The 23,901-nt window shown below is 45.6% G+C and overlaps 1 protein-coding gene across 1 annotated transcript in view; it reads right to left on the bottom strand.

The window, feature by feature from the left end:
- PCTP (phosphatidylcholine transfer protein) overlaps positions 1 to 23,901 on the bottom strand; it is a 72,940-nt gene that overhangs the window by 46,547 nt on the left and 2,492 nt on the right. The gene's annotated exons all lie outside the window — the stretch shown is intronic.

Below are 23,901 nucleotides of genomic sequence, written 5' to 3'. Positions count from 1 at the left end.
AGGAAAGCAAAGTTTCCCCAAACCAATCGCAGCACCTGTAATGAATGGACATGACCCCGATCAGGGGCCATGTTCCTTCATAAGAACGTAATGAAAGTAAAGTAAGGGAAAAAAAATTCTGAACACTTCCTGGTAATTCAGGATTGTGTTTCTAGTGCCATCTAGTGGCAAAAAATTAAATTACAGACACCACACTTTTAATAAAATAAATAATAAAATGAATCCCTTCCAAAGCCTCCCCACCCCAGTTACCAAGCAAACACATTTTTGTTTGTTTTTTAAAACACAGTAAAGAAAAAAAAATAAATGCATAAATAGTTGCCATAGGGACTTTTAATATCTATGTGATGAGGGTATATAACTGTTATTTTATTACATAAGGGCTTGCAATAGACAGGACACAGAAAAGCCACAAAACAGGAAAAATACACCTTTATTTCCAAATAATATATTGTCGCCATACATTGTATTAGGGACATCATTTAAAAAGACACTGTAACGAAAAAATGTCCCCTCTGGGGAATACTTACCTCGGGAGGGGAAAGCCTCTGGATCCTAATGAGGCTTCCCCCATCCTCCTTCATCCCACGGTGGCAGCGCTAGACCCCCCCTCACCGAAACCACAGCCGTCAATTTGTCATGCTGTGGCGCAGTAACGCCTGCAATATTTACTTTCCCCGGCTCCAGCGCAGGCGCAGTAGCGGCTCCCCGATGGGATCAGGCAGAAATAGCTGATCCCAGTCGGGTCCACTCTTGAAGATCCAGGCCCCCCTTCTCTTCAAGCATGAGCGTGGCCATGCTGCACCCCCCCTCAAGGACAGCTGCCCGCAGCCGCTCGTGCTTGTTAATTAGGCAGGCCGGCCACACATGCCAGTCTTCCATTTAACTTGTCTATCCATTGGAGCTCCCTCTGTTTTTTTGTTGTCCATGTAGGTTCTAATGACACGACTAGCTGCATAACTCTAGAGATGAAACCTTGTTCTCATAGTTTAACTGTTTTAGACCTTGGGACTCCAGCCCTGCAAGGTAAGAGTGCAGACCGCTTGAAGCAAACCAGAGCCGAAATTCAGCTTTAGGCTCCCTGCACACTGCAAATCCGTTTTCCGATTCCGATTCCGATTCCGTTTCCGATTCCGATTCCGTTTCCGATTTTCCTTGAATACATTCAACAGAAAAACGGATCAAAAAACGCAGCATGCAGTTAAGATTAAAAATCTGAATCGGAATCGGATGTAAAAACAGATTAAAAATCTGAATCTGAATCTGATTTGCTTGCAGTGTGCAAGAGGCCTTAAAGAGAATCTGTAATGTAAAAAACACCTTCTGGGGGATACTTGCCTTGGGAGGGGGAAGCCTCTGGATCATAATGAGGCTTCCACCATCCTCCTCCATCCCTCTGTTCAAGGACCTCCTGAAGCGCGGCGAGTTAAATATTAACCTACCACGATCCTGCGCAGGCGCACTAGCGGCTCTTTGCTCTAGTCCTTTGCCCCTGCACAGTAGAGCAGATACGATTGGTCTCGGCTATAACCGTCTAAATTTATTACTGCTTGTCAAGCTTGTCGGGGGAGGTTTTGGGGGAGGCAGTGCTGGATTCCTCCAAGCTTCAGAGGTCGAGGAAGCCTCATTGGGACCCCGTGGCTTCCACCTTCCGGGGTAAGTAACCCCCAGAGGTTGTTTTTTTGTTACAGGATCTCTGTAAATCTAATAATATGGCGCTGTCCTGTTAAGTTAAACTTTACTTTGCTCCAGCGACACTCCCAAGGGCGTAGGGCCCGTGGTCGCAGCGGTCGCCTTGGCGACCGGGCCCGGCTCCTGAGGAGGCGGGGGAGGGGCCGGGGGGCCCGTCTCCGTTTGCAGGGCCATGCGCCCGTTCGTGCTGGTAGGAGGGAGCCGCAGCCGCGGGGAGGGCAGCCCGACCTCTTCCTCCCTTCCTCTCCCCGGGCCCCCCCCTCAGATGCAGAGTAAGCGGCTAACGGAAGCGCTATAGGCAGAACTCACCTCCCTGCGTTCCACTCGCCGCTGATCTCCTCTCTGGCTGGCTCTGCATAGATGCTTACACACGCAGCTTCCGGCTAAACAGAAAGCTGCGTGTGTAAGCATCTATGCAGAGCCAGCCAGAGAGGAGATCAGCGGCGATTGGAACCAGGGACGGAGGTGAGTTCTGCCTATAGCGCTTCCGTTAGCCGCTTACTCTGCATCTGAGGGGGGGCCCCGGGGAGAGGAAGGGAGGGAGAGGTCGGGCTGCCCTCCCCGCGGCTGCGGCCCCCCCTCCATTATGGGGACAGGCAGCTACCTAATCTATCCTGGGGGCAGCTACCTAATCTATCCTGGGGGGCACCTACCTAATCTAACCTAATCCTGGGGGGCAGCTACCTAATCTAACCTATACTGGGGGGCACCTACCTAATCTATCCTGGGGGCAGCTACCTAATCTATCCTGGGGGGCAGCTACCTAATCTAACCTATACTGGGGGGCAGCTACCTAATCTAACCTATACTGGGGGCACTTACTTATCTAACCTGTATTGGGGGCACCTAGCTAGCCTATACAGGTGGCAACTAAACTGGCTACCTATATTGGAGGCACCTACCTAACTAACCTATACTGGGGGCACCTACCTATCTAACCTACGCTGGGGGCAACTATTCTGGCTACCTATATTAGAGGCACCCACCTAGCTAACCTGTACTGGGGGCACCTATCTATCTAACTTATACCGGCGGCGCCTGCCTATCTCACCTATACCGGGGGCAACTATACTGGCTTACCTATGCCTGACTACCTATACTGGGGGTACCTATAGCTGGCTATAGGGATTTTGATATGTGTGTGCATCCGTCGGGTGTTGTCGGGGGAGGGGGGGCTGTTGTTGCCGGGGGGGGGGGGGGGGGCCCACATCCAGATTCCGCATCGGGGCCCAGAGGTTTGTAGCTACGCCACTGGACACTCCTGCTCTCTTTTACGGGGGATTCATTCTTTGAAAGCCCCTCAGTCTTCACCCGCTATTCCACAGCACAGGCGCAGCTGTGAATGAGCATTGGGTAAGTTCACAAACTGCGCATGCCCAGAATGAAGAACAGTTACTTTTACCGAGCTTGCGCATGCGCCGTATGAGAATGCTCGTTTGCAGGCTGCATCTCAGGTAGCACTGCAGGTGCAAATACTTTAAAAAGGTGCCGGTTTAACCTCCCTAGGACCGCCTCATGCCAATTAGCATCAAGTTCTGGGGCTGCAGTTTACAGGAGATCGCGCACAGGCTGCGCGTGCATCTCCTGCTCGGAAGGGGGGCTCTGCCCCACCTTCAGTCTCTGAGCAGCGATCGCCGCTTGGGAGACTGTTAGACGGTGAAACCGCCATATATTTAACATTTACAACGCTGCGATCAGCAGCAGCGCTGTACTGGGGACAGCAGTGTGACACGGCTGTCCCCTCCTGAGGCTGGGGAGTGATCGGCTGTCATAGGCTGAAGCCTATGACAGCTGATCACGCTGATTGGCTGGCGAAGGAAAGGAGGGAGCAGGGACGAAAGAAAAAAAATTGTAATATTTATTTAAAAAAAGGTAACATAAATATTGATTAAAAAAAATAATAATAAACACGGTGATATAAAATAAAAACGATAAGTGATAAAGATGCTAATCCTGCATTAAAAACCGCTGTTATGGTTTGGAGCTATCACATACCTTAGGAGCACTGGCCCTTTAATTGCCATTGCCATCGGCTGGCAAAATAGTTGCATGCCGGGGGGTCTTTTTTTTTTTTAATCACAAACAATTTTATTGTTTTTTAAAGAGAAGTAACAAAGTAAATGTTTTCCAAAGAACATTTAGAAACATAACAGTAGTGATATGCATATTGGTTAAGGTACAGTAAAGTCTGCACAAGCAGAGGTAGTTTCCACATACATAGGAATAGGTGCCGGTAGCACAAGGCAACATATGCCGACACCCTATTAAGTCAACAAATGGCTTTATGTCAAAGGTTATTACCAGAGCCACCGCAGACATGGTGGCTTAAAGGCTCTTGACTATTGGTACCTCACCTCTAAGTGCAGCTGGGGAGTGGATGGGACAGAACCATCCAGAGAGAGGAGAGAAAGGTGAAAGGAGGAAGGGACAGAAAAGGTTACAGGAGTGAAGGAAGGGGTGTCATTCGCCGAGACGCTAACGCTTTGTTAGTGAATGAAGGTATTATATCGCTGTAAGGACGGGAGCCAGTGGGAATAGTTAATAAAGTAAGGCTTCCAGACTTTCTCAAATTGTGGGAGAGAGTCGTCTAGTATGGCTTTCATTTTTTCAAAACAAAGTGCATGGCTCAGGTTAGTTTTGAAGGAGTTAAAAAGGAGTGAAGGAGTCTTCCATGAACCAGCTATTACTCTCTTGGCAGCGAGGCATATATGCATTAATAATTTATATTGTGTTTTTGAGAGGTCTGGAGGTTTTATGCCCAAGAGTGCCACCTCTGGGAGTTTAGGAACACGATGGCGAATGGTAGAGTAAATTACTTGGTATTTCCTGATCCAGAACTTACGTACTCTTGGGCAGGACCACCAAACCTGTAGAAAGGTTCCTCGCTGACCACAAGCTCGGAAACCTAAACCGTTATGTGAGGGACAAAATTTATCAACACGGTCAGGAGTCATGTACCATCTCAAGAGGACCTTAAACTGGGTCTCTACTAGAGCAGAGCTTACTGAAAGGCTAGGAATGTCTTTCCACATGTACCGTAAGTCTTCGGTGTCAAAATTGACATTTTCCCGTTCCCACCTCAGAATGTGTTGTGGTTTAGGAAGATTGGGGGGAGAGATTGTATTTTTATATAGTTGGGAGATAAGGCCTGGGGATCCAGGATCTGTAGCACATATGTGTTCAAAGTATGTTCTAGTTAGTAATGAATCTCGGGACCTAATATACTTGTTTATAAAGTGAGAGATCTGGAGAAATCTAAACAGCTCTTTGTCTGGAATTTGTTTATGTTCTTTGAGAGAAGGAAAGGATTTAAGCACTGTCAGTTACTAGGCTATACATTGTTATTAGGCCCTTTTGTTGCCACCATTTAAAAGTAGATGCGTTATGCAAGCCTGGTGTAAAGTCTGGATGACCTAAAAATGATGTGAGTGGGAGGTGGGGGGATGCAAGTCGGGGGGATGCAAGTCTATCTTTTAATTTTGCCTGGTTCCAAACACGCAATGAGTGTGAGATTATAGGATTTTTGATTAATTTGCTTTGCGTGGAAGTGAGCCAGAGGAGATTACGGACAGAAATAGGCGAACAGAGGGAGCTCTCTATGTCGCACCAGCCGGGGGGTCTTTTTATCTATAATATATTCCTCCTCTTCCCTGTATTCCCCCCTCCTTCTAATGACATTAGCGCACTTCCTAGTGTAGACCTCAGTGGGAGTGTCTGAAGACTCTGGGAGGAGGGCTGGTAACGCATATACAATTAGCAAGAGGATAAAAAAGAGTGATGGAGGAAATTATGTCAGGATTAGCTTCATCCAAAGGTAACCAAGATGGAAACTGTCTAGAATAGAATTCTCTGATTTTCCTTTATAACATTTACAGGAATCATAATGTGGACAGTGCAATACATCTGTTATGTAAGTAGAACTAGTATTTATCTACTTATACTGTATATGTGTTTTTTATTTCTAGGTTAGCAGGGGTGTCACTTGTTCTTTAATGAAACAAGTGCATGAAGTGCAAAGAACAACCTAATTGGCAGCAGCAATATAATTATGCAACGATGAGTGATCCAGTCACTGAAGGGTTAGGAGATAAAATGAACTAAAAGGGAAGTGAAAGTGAACAAACAATTCTTATATGAAGGAGAGGAGGAGGGAGAGGAAACCAAGCGTCACCAAGCCCAAATCCTTCATGCACGTCGCTGGCGACTCCTGCTTCTTACAAGGGCTCGCTCCTAACCTTACTACAGGATTGTCAGCTACAAAATCAAATTCCATTTACCCACTGATCTGAGTTTATTATGCAGTCTATAACCTGACCCTGCATTGCAAACAATCCAATATAACAGGAATGTTGCTGCTGTAATAAATCTTATTTCAGTCAGCCTGGCTCTGTTCTGGTACATTGCAAAGGAGAAGGAAGCTTGTTATCTCCCCTCCTACCTTCCTGATCCTCACTGATTGGCTGAGGGCAGTTGAGTGTGACACAAGGAAGAGAAGGGAGAAGGTGCTGAAATAACATCTATGCTGTACTCACATGTTTTTACAAAGCAAGCTAGATATGACAGTACAGTTTCTAGGACAAAAAAGGAGCAAGGGAGGAAATTACATCGGGATTGGCTTCAGTAAGAAGTAAAAATGGAAAATGCCAAGAATAGTTTTCTCTTTATTTACTATATAAAATTCACTGAAATCAAAACATGGACAGTACAATACATATCTTATGTAACTGGCACAAGTATTTATCTACTTATATATGTGTTTTTGTTCCTGGGATAGTATGGCTGTCCCTGTTGCTTTAACACCTACCACCCCCAACCTTAACCCCAAAGTCTGAACCCACTATAATAGCGGGTACCTGGGCCACCCACTAAGCGGATTGCTTCTACAGAAAGCGAGCGCTTTGTATCCGCCATTTGTAGCCGCAATGTGCACAGCGGGTGGCCCTGGCATTCGCTATTATAGCAGGCGCCCGTTTAAACAAGAGGCAACTTGCAACCTTTTGAAACTGCTCTGACTGCAGCTTCCTGAGGTGGAAATAAGAAGCTATGAATTTATGAATTGGTTCGAGCTGGTATTTTCTCCTTGCCATTGTCCAAATACTACATAGTTCTTTATAAAACTTTTTTTAAGCCTAATTCATTTAACATCCTATTCTTGAATGCATATATAAATAACTTTGCCAGAACGGGGTCTTTAGGCCTGTGTTTTGTGAACTTGACAGGGTTTGATAAAATTCTACAGGACACGGGGGATTAAGCGCAGTGTGGGAAGCACTTTCTCCATTTCTGTTTCCTCTTATTAAGCGTCCTTATCTGTGGCGTGATTAGCAGCTCCTGTGGCGTTGTGGAATGACGCAGAATGTGCAGGCTTTCCAGGGAGATAGTGGGGGAAATAGGTTTGTGAGATAGACTTATGTTGCCTGACAGCTGAGCTCTATTCTCAAAAACCGATTTGACTTTTCAAGTGCAGCTGTCACCTGAAAAAACACAACGGCTTATCACCGACATCCCTGTTGTATCAAAGCAGGAAACTTGCGAGCCGGCAGCTCTTCAGCAAAATAGGCGCCGCACAGACCGCAATGTTAAGGGAAGCTATAGGGGAAATCTGCAAATTTAGGGGGGGGGGGGGGGGTTACTGGTGTCCAGAATCCCCCCTCAGACCAGAACCGGTGAAGTGTCCGGGGACAGGCACAAGTTGACACACCAGAATGTCTGCAGGCATCCTGCGGGTCACAGCAATGTGCTGCCCCACCTCCTTTCTTTTCACAGCTACAGCTGATTTTGGATGTAGCAGTAGTGTGTGTACAGAGCATGGAGCCGCAGTGTGTGTACAGAGCATGGAGCAGCTCTGGGGAATGCGATAGAGCACAGAGCACAGCCCTGTGTCCCTGCTGTGTGCTAGTAAAGAAGGTAACCTTGCAGAAGGCTTCACTTCACCCTTCATTACAGATGTTGGCTGTCCTCATTATCTGTATTCACTGAATATGCTGCAGAGGCCAGTGGATACAGATAATGATGCTTACAATCATCCGACTTCTTTAGCAGGTGGAGGCACAAGAGTAATTTTCAATAGATTTCATGCTGAAATTTATTGGAAATCACTGTGTAAGAGGGAAGGCAACAGGTCCCCCTCTGATCAAATTCAATCAGAGATGGATCTGCCTAAAGGCCTGTACACACGGGCTGACTGATTTTGCCTGTCGGACATCGCTGGGCCGGACTATACAGCTGATGACGCGTTCTGTTGCTATGCGGGGAGGCGGAGGGCCATGGAGTGCTTACACATGACGTCAAAGAGCGAGCGGCGCGGACACAGCAATTGATCGTTGCTTGGCTAAGTTTATTCGCCGGGCGGTTGGCTAGCCAAGCGGCGGTCATTCATGAGGGGCTGCTGTACGCCCGCCAGATTATTGGCTGCGGCAGTCTTTATTAGCCACCTCAGTCTTGTGTGTGTATGCAGCTTGGTGGTTGATTTGGTGGCAGATCCAAAGGTGGTGGACACCTTTACCGTTCTGAAGAGACGGATGTCTGTTTGCACAGAATCCCCACCGAAGGGAAGTACTGCTAAAGTCAGGTTTATCCACACACCAGTGGGGGAGCGGATTATATCAATTAGAGGTGGTTTTGCTAAGAGGAGATAATCCATCTTATTGCAGATCAGTACCTGCTGTACCACAGGAGGCCACATTCCAGTCTAACTGCATCATATAAGAGTTTTATCAAAAGATAATCTTATGCAGCCGCTACGCTATCTTATTTGCATTTCCTTTTAACAACATATTTGTCTGTCATAAATATCTAGACCTCAAATAGCAGATCAGTGTCTGGGCTGATTGCCACCAACATCCTACCCCAGGTATGTCTTTACTGCAGTGCCTTCCTTAAAGTGAACCTCCAGACTAAAAATCTACTCAGCAGCACTGAAAAGTTTCACAGCATCATAGTTACATAGTTATTTTGGTTGAAAAAAGACATACGTCCATCAAGTTCAACCAGTATAAAGTACAACACCAGCTTGCTCCCTCACATATCCCTGTTGATCCAGAGGAAGGCGAAAAAACCCTTACAAGGCATGGTCCAATTAGCCCCTAAAGGGAAAAATTCCTTCCCGACTCCAGATGGCAATCAGATAAAATCCCTGGATCAACATCATTAGGCATTACCTAGCAATTGTAGAACTTTGTTTTTCTTACCCAAGCCTTATTTTTGGCTCCACAGAAGAAAACTGCCCGGGCATTTTTCCCCTGATGCTGTGCAAAGCATGATGGGATTTCTGATGTTGTTGTTCTCATTCTGCTGTTTTGGCGCAAATGTTTTATTTTTGAATTTGAGATTTGAAGCCTATCGTGTGCAGCTGGGAGGGGTTATCAGGACACAGGTCAGTTAGAACGGTGTCTTATGCTCCCTGTCACCTCCTTTCAACCAAAAAGATGGCTGTCCCCATGAAAAAGATGGCTGCCCCCATGAAATTACAAACATTTGCCTGTTCTTTTAAAACAGGGTGGTTAGGAGATTATATTACCCATCTATTTTAATTAACATAACCAATGTAACAGTGTGTTTGTTTAGGCTGAAGTTCCCCTTTAACTACTTTCGGACCGAGCGAGTGCGAATCTACGTCGGGCAGGGGGCGCTGCGGTCCTGACAGGACGTAAACTCTAGGTCCCATTGACCGCGCGCCCATGCCTGTCTCCGCCGCTCGGTCCGCTCTGCCCCCGCCGCTCGTTGCTGCCCTGCCGCCTCTATGACGGCAAAGCTCTGTGAGCCGGGCAGGAGCCGTTTTCATTGGCTCCTGGCCCTGTCATTCATGTAAGCCGCTCTCATTGGCTTACATGGAGTGACAGGGTCAGGAGCCAATGAAAGCGGCTCCTGACCGGCGCACAGCGCTCTGCCGTCATAGCGACGGCAGAGAGAGCAGCCTGCGGCGGGGACAGAGCAGTGTGTTCGTCGGGAGCGGCGGATCATTGAGGCGATTCGTCGGGAAGCGGCGATTTACGGGACCAGCACCCTCTGGTCCTTAAGGGGGCAGAGGGTGCTGGTCCAGAAAGGGTTAAAGAAAACCTGAACTGAAAATGAAATATCAAAATAAACATACACAGGTCATACTTACCTCCTGTGTAGCCTACTTATCAATCTCTTTCTCCTCTCCTGCGACCTGTGTGTCCACTGTGATCGATGGAATTCTCCATCCTCCATTTTAAAAGTGGCAATGATAATGTAACCGAGTCCAGGTCAGCACACTGTTAAAGTGTAAATATCGCCCAAGTGAGCCATAGGGAAACATGACCATTACCTTGCACATCAGTTGTCTTTTCAGTTATAACTGTAAGCAACTGATATATAACTGACAGCAACTGATATATCGCCGTAAGAAGAAAATGGTGAGCTTCTGAGAGGAACTGATGGTGAGGCATGTCATATTTATTTGCAGCTACATCATGTGTTCATTTTGAACACTTTTACTCAGTTCAGGTTCCCTTTAAAGTGGACCTGAACTCTTGCATAGGACAGAAGGAAAACAGAGAAATGCACCGTGTATGTATTTAGAGAGTAGAACCTGTTGAATTCCCCCTCATCTGTGACTAACCACAAGTTGTAATTTGATCTCTCAGCTGTGTCAGCACAGAAATTTGGCAGACGCAGCAAACATGTAAAAACAGGATGTTTACTCTTTGTCTCCGCTTCCATGAAAGCCGGCAGTAGGCAAACTATAGATTTATTTCAAGACTTGCATTATCTGTAACAAAGAAATGTTTTTCTTTAAATGTTATTATGCTGGTGCTTATCTTTTAGAGCAGAGAGGAAGTTCTGAGTTCAGGTCCGCTTTAACAGAAATGTAATGTTCCAACAGAAGTTCTTTTAAGGTGGCCATACATTAGTCGATCTGCCACCAGATCGACCATTAGATAGATGCTGATCGAATCTGACCAGAGAGGGATCTATTGCCTGGCCACACACTGCACACCAATTTACATTATCCCTGCACTTTGATTGGCCCGATAGGCTGCCTGTTACTTGACAGGAAGCTTGACAGACAGCCTATTGGGTCAATCAAAGTGCAGGGATAAGGCTCAGGGCAGGACGAGCGGAGCTCTCATCATTGCCAATTAGCAGGCATAAATTTGTAGCGCTCGCTATGCTACTCTGATAAGGCATGATAACTTTGATAAGGCGTGCTAACTCTGATAAGATGTGCTACCTCTGATAAGGCACGCTATTTGTCTTAGTGAATCAAGCCCTATGTGCAGTCTTGAAGGTTCACCTGTTAAACCGGCGCAATTTCTGTCCCCCTCTGGTGTCCAGCGTCACCGGAAACGCCTGTACCATGTGACATCACAGCATGTAGTGACGTCACTATGTGTCGGTGCGTCCGCAGTGATGCCGGTCACCAGAGGAGACCAAGATCCACGCCACGGTGGCAGATGAGTCTTCCAGGCTGGACACAGGCACAGGGGTGGGAACAAATATATCCACTTGGGAAGGGGACACTGGGCAGGGGTCCAGCAAGGGGCCGCAACATCGGACGCCGTTACTGCCGTGCACTTGATCTAGCTCTTGCCACCAAGATCTTCCAGCATTCCCAACAGATCCTTTCGACCGGTTTCTGATGGAAATCGATAGAAGGATTGATTACCCAATCAATCCTTCTATCGATTTCCATCAGAAACCGGTTGAAAGGATCTGTTGGGAATGCTGGAAAATCTTGGTTGCGGTGTCGATTCTCTGATCCGATAAATTGATCGGACTGAAAGATCGAACAGGACCCTCAGAAAGGCGCACTCCTGTCCTTGCGCATGCGCAGTACCAGATGCCCCATTGCAGCAATGTAATGCTGCCCGGGGCGCGTAAGGGTAATTCAAACCCCAAATTATATCTCCCTCCCAACTTCGATGACTTGGAGGGGGAATAGTATGTAACGCCGCCGGGGAGTTTAGTGGCGCCCAACTCACCAGCGACGCGTACAAATGTATGCCTCCCGGAGGCTGTGTAATGCCACACCATTAAAATTAAGGGCACTGAGAGGGCACAGGGAAGGCTCTATAGCATACGTGTCAAACTTTGGCCCTAGGCCAAATCTGGCCTTCAGAGCTATCAAATTTGGCCCTCAAGAGGTTTTCCCACTTTGCATTATGTTTGTCCCACTCTAGACCACCAGGGAAGCTATTTTGGGGATGATGCCCTAGAATGATCACCAGGGAAGGCATATGAGGGATGGAGAGGGCCACTAGACACCAGGGAATTGTATAGGGGAAGGAGGGGGGCCACTAGGCATCAGTGAACTGTATAGGGGAGAGTAGTGGCCTCTAGACACCAGGGAACTGTATAAGGGAGGGGGGCCACTAGACACCAAGGAACTGAACAGGGGAGGCAGCCACTAGACACCATGGAACTGTATAAGGGAGACCATTAGACACCAGGAAACTGTATAAGGGGGGGGGGGGCACTAGACACCAGGGTACTGTATAAGGGAGGGGGGGGCACTAGACACCAGGGAACTGAACAGGGGAGGCAGCAACTAGACACCATGGAACTGTATAAGGGCGACCATTAGACACAAGGAAACTGTATAAGGGGGGACCACTAGACACCAGGGAACTGTATAAGGGAAGAAAGTGGCCACTAGACATTGAGGTCGGCCCGCGACTTGGTCCCATTGTTTAATTTTGGCCCACTTTGAATTTGAGTTTGACATTCCTGCTCTATAGGACCTAGGATCCTCCCTCTCCATAGGTAAGTATCAGACTCTTTTTTTTTTTTTTTTTTAACGCAACAGATGTGTTTTATATCTTGTTCAATTTACATTTGTTTGAATTTACTCTTTTAATAAAAAATGTAAAAAAAAAAAAAAAGGAACAAAAAATAAAACTGAACATAAAAAAAATAAATCTCACCACACCCTGCAGGATAAAACAGTCTATAGTTACTATACAGCCTTTGGTTTAGCCTACAGGGTGTAGTGAGTTTTATTGTTGTGACCTGGTACAGGTCCTTGTTATATTATTACAACATACTGTTATTATATTGTTCCCATGAAATGTTGTATTCTTTCTCATGGCTTTGGCTTATAAATGGTTTGTGATGTAGGTCACTTGCTGGTCTGAACCAGGTCTGTGGAGTCGGTAGAAAAATCATCTGACTCCAAAGTCTATAATTCCACCAACTCAGACTCCTCTAATTTGCATATAACAATCTTGTTGATTGAAAGTATCCTATATAATAATCTGCCTGTGTCCCTGCGTCCTCCTGTGTCTCTGTGCCCATGCGGACTTTAGACAGCACAGGAGGATGGGTGCAGGGGACGGGCATGTACGCGGTTGCGTACCTGTGACGGCCGTGCGTATGCATGATGACCGTGTGGGCAATATTGTGGTGGCATTGGCGGAGGTAACGGGGAGGGGGGGGGGGGAGGGGGTCGTGAGGGGCGTAGCGGCCAAGTCCTAGCACCAGTTATTGTAATTAGCCTAAGGTTTTAGTGTAACATAAAAGGCATTACTGCCAATGCGTAGGCATTTTAAAGCTATAGTAAGATGGCATCTGCTTTTGGGAACAAAAAGTTCCTGGCCAGGAAGCTGACACTCTACCCTGCCATCCCAGCCTGTTATTGCCAACGTGAATGCCCAAGTATGTCGTCCATATAATAAGATTCACCGGAGCCCCATATCTTCTGGGTTCCAACGTGTAGCCCTGCCACCTTGCAGAAAAAGACCTCTGTCCTTTTTATATCAGACAGAGAGAAGGCTATGGCGATGTACTGTAAGGGGGCAGATCTATGCACCGGAAACCAGCTGATACGGGGATCCAGTGAATCTTATTAAACAATGTCTTGAGACATTCTAACTTGTAAGCAGAGTAAATCTTAGTTTTTTATGCTCACTCCAACCTAAATTATCGCAATTCTTTCTGTTTTAAAGATAATCTGTAACATCAAAATGTCCCCTGGGGGGTACTCACCTCGGGTGGGGGAAGCCTCAGGATCCTAATGAGGCTTCCCACGCCGTCCTCCGTCCCTCGGGGGTCTCGCTCCAGCCCTCCGTACAGCAGCGACGTAAATATTTACCTCTGGTGGCTGTCGGCTCTGAAGTAGGCGGAAATACCCGATTGCCGTCGGGTCTGCTCTACTGCGCAGGTGCAAGTCTCCGGCGCCTGCGCAGTAGAGCGGCACCCGACGGAGATAGGGTATTTCCGTGTAGTTCGGAGCCGAAAGCTGCCACAGCGCCCCCGCTGGAGCCTGCAAAGGTAAATATTGAATTGACAGTCGGGTCTGTCGCCGGCTGTTTGGAGGGCTGCAGCGAGACCCCCGTGGGACAGAGGACGGCGTGGGAAGCCTCATTAGGATCCCGAGGCTTCCCCCACCCGAGGTGAGTACCCCCCAGGGGATCTTTTTGATGTTACAGTGTCTCTTTAAGAAAGCAAACTTTTGTTTTTCTTAACATCTTAGTAAGGGGGCTTTTAGGACCATTGTAGTCCCTTACACACTCCAATGAGTTCTGGGTCACCATGAGCTTGCTGGTTAGTCTGTACCTCTCAGTGTTACTGCATAGAGCCAAATTAATCCATGCCATGCACTGATGAGGATCAAACAATCCGAAACAGTCTGTATGCATGTTGGATTATTATGGCTCTGTACAAATTAACAAGCTGACACATCATTGCATTCCAGCGGTTCTGGAGGTGTGTTTAGCTGCTAAGGGTACAATGGTTAATTTGCATATATTCAGCAGTGATGCACTGGGAGACATCTTAAGCTCACTCCAACCTGAATTATCGCAAATTCTTTCTGTTTTAAGAAAGCAAACTTTTGTTTTTGTTAGTTTTTTATGCACACCAGAGATGCATTTTTACTAAACTAAGGATATTGATGTAGTGTAGATGTTATATAGAAATCAGAACTAGTCCTTGGTAAGAGTACTTGTAGAGGCTACAGACAGGAACAAAGAACAATGATCGGGCCCTAGCAAAATCTGACTGTGGGTACATGTAAGAGTGATGTGCAGGTACTCTGCAGGGAAATGAGGGGATTCTTCCTCTATTACACATTCTTCATGTACAATTTGAACCAGGTTTACGGGTGACAGACAACACCTCTGTAATCAGTGTACACATCATTCTCAGTGGATTCACAACAGCTCTGCGTGGATTTCATATGTACAGTGGGATGCAAAAGTTTGGGCAACCTTGTTAATTGTCATGATTTTCCTGTATAAATCGTTGGTTGTTATGATAAAAAATGTCAGTTAAATATATCATATAGGAGACACACACAGTGATATATGAGACATGAAATGAAGTTTATTGGATTTACAGAAAGTGTGCAATAATTGTTTAAATACAATTAGACAGGTGCATAAATTTAGGCACGATTGTCATTTTATTGCTTCCAAAACCTTTAGAACTAATTATTGGAACTCAAATTAGCTTGGTAAGCTCAGTGACCCCTGACCTACATACACAGGTGAATCCAATTATAAGAAAGAGTATTTAAAGGGGGTCAATTGTTTCGTTCCTCTTTTAATTTTCGCTGAAGAGTAGCAACATGGGGGTCTCAAAACAACTCTCAAATGACCTGAAGACAAAGATTGTTCACCATCATGGTTTAGGGGAAGGATACAGAAAGCTGTCTCCGATATTTCAGCTGTCTGTTTCCACAGTTAGGAACATAGTGAGGAAATGGAAGTCCACAGGCTCACTTCAAGTTAAGTCTCAAAGTGGCAGATTAAGAAAAATCTCGGATAAACAGAAGTGATGCATGGTGAGAACAGTCAGAGTCAAACCACAGACCAGCAGCAAAGACCTACAACATCATCTTGCTGCAGATGGAGTCACTGTGCATCGTTCAACCATTCGGCGCACTTTACACAAGGAGATGCTGTATGCAGAGGAAGTCTTTTCTCCGCCCACAGCACAAACAGAACCGCTTGAGGTATGCTAAAGCACATTTGGACAAGCCAGCTTCATTTTGGAATAAGGTGGTGTGGACTGATGAAACTAAAATTGAGTTATTTGGGCATAACAAGGGGCGTTATGCATGGAGGAAAAACAACACAGTATTCCAAGAAAAATACCTGCTACCTACAATAAAATATGGTGGTGGTTCCACCATGCTGTGGGGCTTTGTGGTCAGTGCAGGGACTGGGAATCTTGTCAAAGTTGAGGGATGCAGGAATTCCACTCAGTATCACAAGATTCTCGAGACCAATGTCGAGGAATCAGTGACAAAGCTGCAGCTGCACTGGGGCTGGATTTTTCAACAAGACAACGGCCCTAAACACTGCTCAGAATCCACTAACGCATTCATGCAGAGGAACAAGTACAGAGGAACGGCCATCTTAGTCCCCAGACCTGAATATAATTGAAAATCTGTGATGTGAGTTAAAAGAGAGCTATCCATGCTCGGAAGCCATCAAACGTGAATGAACTGGAGATGTTTTGTAAAGAGGAATGGTCCAGAATACCTTCAACCAGAATCTTCTAGACCCTCATTGGAACCTACAGGAAGCGTTTAGAGGCTGTAATATCTGCAAAAGGAGGAACTACTATATTAATTTAATTTATTTTTTGTGGTACTCAAATTTATGCACCTGAATAACTTTGTTAAAAAAATTATTGCACTCTCTGTAAATCCAATAAACCTAATTTCACTTCTCAAATATCACAGTTTGTCTCCTATATGATATATTTAGCTGACATTTTTTATCGTAACAACCAATGATTTATACAGGAAAATGATGACAATTAATAAGGTTGCCCAAAATCTCACATCCCACTGTATAGTACTACTTAATTTGTAGGCACCAATTCCAAATTTAACAGCATATCAAATTAATTGATTTCATGAGCAAAGGGAGTGCATACATTTGCATACAAAATGTGCATAAAAAAATGTATTAATGCAGAATTATTTGCATCTCAATGACCATCCTTATTAGTGACTCCGCTACACATCAGGCTTTATTCTTATAGCAGATATGTTATTATGCATAAAAGATTCCTGTGTACACAACAGATATACAGTCACACTAAGATATGTACAGTATATTGCAGCAGCAAAATTAACTTGTTTTCTGATTGGTTTACTTCATTTTTGTGGACTAAGCACTGCTATTGCCGTATATGTTACGGCCAGAACCCGAAGTTTGGCCACTTCTAGTTCTGGCCAGCCACTTCGGGTTCTGGCCGGCCAATGTGCGAAGTGGCCGCTGTGTTGCGGCCAATGTGAGGAATGGAATGAATCATGTAACATTCATGTATATTCTGGCCCCAGCGCAGCGGCCAAACGTATCGCAACTTAGTTATTTTAATGAAATTAAGCCGGCGGCAACGAAACAGATGAAGCCGCCGGCTTTTTCTCTGCCTCTCTCTCTCTCCTCCCCCCGCCTCTCTCTCCTTCTCTTATTATGGGCAGCACTCGTGTCCCCCTCCAGAGTCGTTCGTCGCGCCAGGGGAAGCCTGCCGTTGCTGCAGAGCGGGTGCTGGCAGAAGCGATGTTTGCAGCCTCCCCGCTCTGCTTTGCCTGGCGCGACGAACGACTCTGGAGGGGGACACAAGTGCTGCCCATAATAAGAGAAGGAGAGAGAGGCGGGGGGAGGAGAGAGAGAGGCAGAGAAAAAGCCGGCTTAATTTCATTAAAATAACTAAGTTGCGAGACGTTTGGCCGCTGTGCTGCGGTCAGAAGATACATAAATGTTACATGATTCATTCCATTCCTCACATTGGCCGCAGCGCAACGGCCACTTCGCACATTGGCCGGCCAGAACCCGAAGTGGCCGGCCAGAACTAGAAGTGGCCAAACTTCGGGTTCTGGCCGTAACATCTATACTAATAACTGTGTAGGAGGCGCCCTAATGGATTTAATAATAGTTTAGTATATTAGAAACAGAAGATCAGCAGGACAGCCAGGCAACGTGCATTGTTTAAAAGGAAACCCATATGGCCGCCACCATGTGTCTCTCACCTTGGGTTCCCTTTTAAATCTGAACTGCAAATGCCTGCAGTGATGCATGTCCACATCTTAGCTAAATGAAGATAAGTGGATTATTTAGTCTGCCTTCCCTCTGGTATTATCTGGTATGGAGATTATTTCAAAACCATGGACAGCTCGGAACTTTACAGATTATCATTATTTGTCCATGCGCTTGAAATAATTGGGGAAGTCAAACTGTAGCAGGAAGTGATGGTAAAATCTAAGTGCTGTTTGTTTATTAAGTTATTTTTTTCTGTGGGTTATGGGAGGTTAACTTTTGTGTGTTGATGTGTAGATAAAACCAATAAGGTAGCCATACACTTGTAGATTTGCCATCAAATCGACCAACAGACATATCCCTCTTTGATCGAATCTGATCAGATAGGGATCGTATGGCTGCCTTTACTGCAAACAGATTGTGAATCGATTTCAGCCTGAAACAGATTCACCATCTGCTGAGCTGCCGCCTGTCCCCCCCCCCCTCCCCGGCATACATTACCAGAGGCTGGCTCCCGGGTGTGCTGTCCCTGTCATGTGGCACCTCCGGCTCCAGCATCCGCATATAACTTACGCAATCACACCAGTGACAGCAGAAGTTCAAATAGAGCGCCCTCTATTTGTACTTCCGCTGTCACTAGCGTGACAGCGGAAGTTATACGAGGATGCCGGAGGTGCCATGACAGGAGCAGTGACGGACGGGATGCCCGGGAGCCAGCCTCAAGTAATGTATACCTGCGTCGAAAGGCCCGAATCGTATGTCGCAAGCGACGCACTCCCTACCCCGCGGGCGATCGACGGTAATTTCCCGCACGGCGCGATCGACGGACCGATTGATATCAGGAGGAAATCAATCGGTCGGGTGCGTTTAGCATGAACTATTTGACAGCAGATTCGATCCCAGTGATCAAATCTGCTGTTGATCAGCGGGAAATCGGGCCCGTGTATGGCCAGCTATACCATCTCACAGACAACCAGTACCCTGCTACTGACCTCCTCCTCCCATCCACCCCAGACACCTCTTCCCCGCCCCAATCCCACCCACACGTTTGGATAGAACATTGCTTTATATGAACTCTCTTTAAAATATATTTTGTAAAACAAAACAAAACAACACAACAACAAAACACTGAAGATTGGTAAAATAAATAGAAAAAACCCTCCTCCTATTCCTCTCTGTAACTCCCAGGTTCTTGCTAAAGGTGGCCACACACCATACAATTTTTAGAATTCCCTTTAAAATTAAGGATTACAATACATTTTTATGATTGTAACATTTTAAAAATCTGACCAATGCCCCACACACCAGGGCTGTGGAGTCGGTACAAAAATCCTGAGCGCTGTTAAACCAGCGCAGGAGATTTAAATCCTGAGCGCTGTTAAACCAGCGCAGGAGATCTGGGTGCAGCCGGCGCCACCATACGCCGTGATAGGAATTCAGGCTATAGCGGCGCACAGTGCAGTGAGTAATTTTGTCGCTGTCAAAACACAGTAATTTGGCCGCCAGCAAAAGCTGGAAGCCAAATTACATCATTCCCCACTATCCATGGCGACCTGGAGGGGGAATAGTAACTAACGCCGCCAGGACTTGTGCAGGAGCAGGGTAAGCCGTACATAGGTTGTATACTGCGCTCAAATCTCCCGGCGGCATATTCATAGGTATGCCAAAAATCCAACTCTTCAGTTTATGCCACCGACTCCTCTCAATCAACAAGACTGTAATATGTAAATTAAACTATGTAACATAAAAGTCATCTCATCGATACCAATTCTTAGGGATTTTAAAGCTATATTAAGATGGCATCTACTTTTGGGGACCAAAAGCTCCTGGCCAGGAAGCTGACACTCTACCCTGTCGACCATCTCAGCCTGTCATTGCCAACGTCAATTCCCCAGCATGTCGTCTGCATAAGATTCACTAAAGCCCCATATCAGCCAGGTTCCAATGTGTAGCCCTGCCACCTTGCAGAAAAAGGGCTCTGCGTCATCTATATCTGATAGAGAAAAGGGCAGGGACACTTCCTGCAATGCAGATCTATGCACCGGAAACCAGCTGATACAGGGTTCCAGTGATTATTATAGAGCCAATCTGTTGGCACACTCTAACTTTTAGGCATTAGTGTACCTCTGTGTTTTTTATGTACGCCAGAGATGCATTTTAACTAAACTTAGGATATTACTGTAGAGTAGCTGTTAAATAGAAATCAAAAGTAGTCTTAATTAAGAATACTTGTAGAGGGTACAGACAGGAACAAAGAACATTGATCGTACCCAGAGGCATAGCTAGAGATTATAGACCCCCACAGCAGAATATTGATGGGGCCATCAGACCTCGGCAGTGTTGAGCAATGCCACCTGCTCCTACCCTAAGGCTGGTTTCACAGTGGGACGTTACAGGCGCACGTTAGAGCAGCCTGTAACGCACCCCACCGCACATCAATGAAAAATCAATGGGCTGTTCACAGTGCCCACGTTGCGTTACTTAGTAACGCTGCGCCATAAGACAACGTACTGCATGCAGTACTTTATAAGCGGCAGAGCCACGTTAGACTGCTTGCACATGCTCAGTAATGTTGGGGAGGAGCGAAGAGCGGCCAGGCACATGGCTAATTAATATTCACTGCACTCAGTGACGTGTAGTGTTTACTTCCTGGAGCGGCTGCTCTGTGCGGCGATTGGCCGGGCGGGACCACGTGATGCCGCATGCGTCCAAGAGTACGCATCACAGACGCCAGAGTGAGCTGCACAATGCAGCTCGCTCTGTCGTCCACATCAGAGAGCACCAGGCGTTGCGTTAGGGGCACGTTATGCGACCATAACGTCCCCTAAAACGCAACATCCTACTGTGAAACCAGCCTAAGGGATATGAGTTGACTGGGAGGGAAGGTTAAAAAAAATTCTAAATGTATTAAGAATAAGATATAAACATATAACAACACAGCAGAGATCAGACCCCACCAACAGAAAGCTCTGTTGGTGGGGAGAAAAGGAGGGGGGGGGGAAACACTTGTGTGCTGAGTTGTACGGCCCTGCAGTGAGCCCTTAAAGTTGCAGTGGCCTATTTAGTAAAAAAAATGGTCTAGTCACTAGGGTGGTTTAACACCGCGGTACTCAAGTAGTTAAAGATTCAATTTTACACCAATTTGATAATTCCGATCGGTTGTCCAAAAAAATTTGAAAGCTTTGTTTTCATTCATTCGAGAAATCTGATCGATTTTCCTGTTTTTATTTGATATTTGATTGGGAGTTTTTGGATTTTCCTGATCAATTTTTATCAAAATAGTATGGTGTGTTTAGTAGATTGTCCATTTCTTGATGTACAGACCCAAGAAATTTTTTCTGAGTTTTCAATAATTTTTTTCATAAATTGGGAAAAATTTAACATAGGTGTGTGTAACATATCAAAATCTGACCATTGTACCAATCAGCCAGAAAAAATGATTGCAAATCTTGAATTGAAAAGATAGTCAAAAAACCTGTATGGTGTGTGGCCACCTTTCTGAAACAAAAAGCTTTCGATATTTCGGGACAACCGACCGTAATTATCGAATTGGTGTAAAATTGGATCTTTTAATTGCGTCGTGTGTAGCCATCTTTACACGTTTTCTTGCACAATATGAATGAGGTTTACGGGTGATGGGCGACACCTCGGCGATCAACGTGCACAACATTCTCCGTGGATTCACCACAGCTCTGTGGAGAGTGCGTATGTAGAGTATAGTACTGCTGTGTAACTTAATTTGTAGTTACCAAACCCAATTTTAGCAACATATGAAATTAATTTATTTCATGAGCAAAGGGAGTGCATACATTTGCATACAACATTTGCACCAATGACCATCCCTATTAGTGACTCAGCTACACATCAGGCTTTACTCTTACAGCAGAGATGTTATTATATATAAAATATTCCTGTGTACACATCAGATATACAGTCACAATTATATATGCATATCTGACTTTAAAGATACAGTGACTGCTTTAATTCAGCAGCACAAGTAACTATTTTTTGATTGGTTTATTTCATTTTCGTGGCTTAATCACTGCTGTATATATAAGTTATTTATGATGACATTTGTTTGAGAAATAGAATATTTTATATTTTCTCATTTAATTACAGTTTAAATTTATCACAGTCGAAATCTGAGCTTTTTTTCTTGACTCCGACTCCAGGTGCCCAAAAATTGCTCCGACTCCTCGAGTCTAAGGGCTCGAATCCTAGCACGTTTTGCGGTTTTTAAAAAATGCTCTAAAATTGCTTGTGCATGAATGAATCCTTATGGGATAGTTCATATCAGTGCATTTTGTCTGCTTTTGTGCTCAGCAAAGCACTGCCTGTACCATTTTTAGGACGGTTTTGCTACAATGGAAGGTATAGGAAAAACGCAAAATGCTTACAAAATCGCTTTATGCGGCGATTGCGTTCGTGCTTTTAAGTATAAATACATTGTATTTATTATTTTCCAGGTCAAAGAGTTCACTTCCTAACTTGCGTCAGGAAGTGAAAAAACAAATTGCTCTGCAAAAGCGCTTTGAAAAGCGATTTACAAAAAATCGTACTGCAAAGGTGAGCGCCGGGAGGGGAAAAAAAATCACTCACAAAATCGCAAAACGCTGGCCTCAGCGATTGCGATTTTAGATGTGAGCAAAGCCTGAGTCCAGAGCCCTGTTTGAGTATCTAACTTTTATATATATTTTTGGTGCCTATTCCCATTTACAGTGCAATCTTGGTTTGCGAGCGTAATTCATTCCAGAAGCATGCTTGTATTCCAAAGCACTCTTATACCAAAGCGATTTCCCCATAAGGATTCATGAAAACGATGATGATTCGTTCCACAATCCAAAAAACAGTTATAGAGAAAATATTTAATACAAAGTGCTGAACTGTCTAAAGTAAAAATGGAAACAGAATCATTGCTATCTTGTTGCTCATCCCAACCCTTTTCTTTTTTGTGTGGCTTCAACAAGGAAGTTATCCAAGGACTGTTGCCTTTGCCTACTATTGAGGATTTCATGGAAATGTGACTTTGCACAGTCCCTACATTCAGATTAAAGGGGTTCTCTGGCATGTATAAAAAAACAAAAACTGACACTTACCTGGGGCTTCCATCAGCCCCCTGCAGCGGTCATGTCCTGCGCCATCCTCCTACGATCCTCCATTCCCCGCCGCCGGCACTGGTCTAATTATTTGATTAAGTAGATGAATAGAAGTGTGGCTGCCCGGCCATGGTGCTTACTGTGCAGGCGCAGTACAAAAAAAAACCTTCCAACTGCGACTGCGCAGTAAGTGCCCGATGAAATGCGCGGGAGCGAGCATGCGCGCGGCCCGCAGGTCTATTAGTCTAGTTAGATGAATAATTAGATCTGTGCCGGCGGCGGGAAACGGATGATCGTAGGAGGATGGTGTGGGACATGACAACTGCAGGGGGCAGATAGAAGCTCCAGGTAAGTGCCAGTTTTTTTTTTTTCCTAGTGATGTCCCCATTTTGTGGGGAGAAAAAGTGCATCTTACACGGCAGAAAATATGGTAAACTCGCAGGTGTTCTGTAATTCAAAAATAATTCTGCTGAAGTATATGGCCCTTCAGGACAATGGGAGCAGGTTTAGCGCCCTCCCCCCTGATTTTAACATCCTGCCCAAGTCACCCAGGATCCACCTGTAGAAATTCTCAATCTTCTCAAATTAACCCTACGGGCCGATGTGGACTTTGGTGCATGTCAATTTAGGCAACACATTTAACAATCTGTAGTGAGGTAACTAGCTTCAGGCTAGATACTTACCCAAGGAGAGGGAAGGCTCTGGATTCAATAGAGCCTTCCCGGTCCGCTCTGTTCATCCCCTAGTTCCACAGCCGGGCCCCCGTTCAAAATCCTCTCCTTGCAGGCTTCCGATGTACTCACATCCCAGAGTACTTCCAAAGACCAGGGGCTACATACTGCACACACACGAGACCGCACAGTCAGGAGCCCTTCCTCTTTGGAAGTATTTGGGTACTCGAATACTTCTGAAACTTTCCGAGAAGACCCAAAGACGTATTCAACCTACAGGTCGACTAACTCCAACAGGGGTGACAGCGCTGGAACAAGGAGACGGAGAGAAGAGCAGGAAGGCTCAGTAGTATGCAGAGCTTTCCCTTTTCTTAGGTAAGTATCTAACTTTACTTTCTTTTTTTCACTTCAGATTTACCTTAAAACAAAAAAGTTTCAATTACCTGGTGCTTCCACCTGCCCCTACACCCGCCCTGTGCCCGCGTC

This window comes from Hyperolius riggenbachi, chromosome 12 (genome assembly GCF_040937935.1).
Source record: "Hyperolius riggenbachi isolate aHypRig1 chromosome 12, aHypRig1.pri, whole genome shotgun sequence".
NCBI lineage: Eukaryota > Metazoa > Chordata > Amphibia > Anura > Hyperoliidae > Hyperolius > Hyperolius riggenbachi.
Note: the sequence above shows the minus strand (reverse complement) of the source record. Positions and strands in the feature narration are given on the sequence as shown.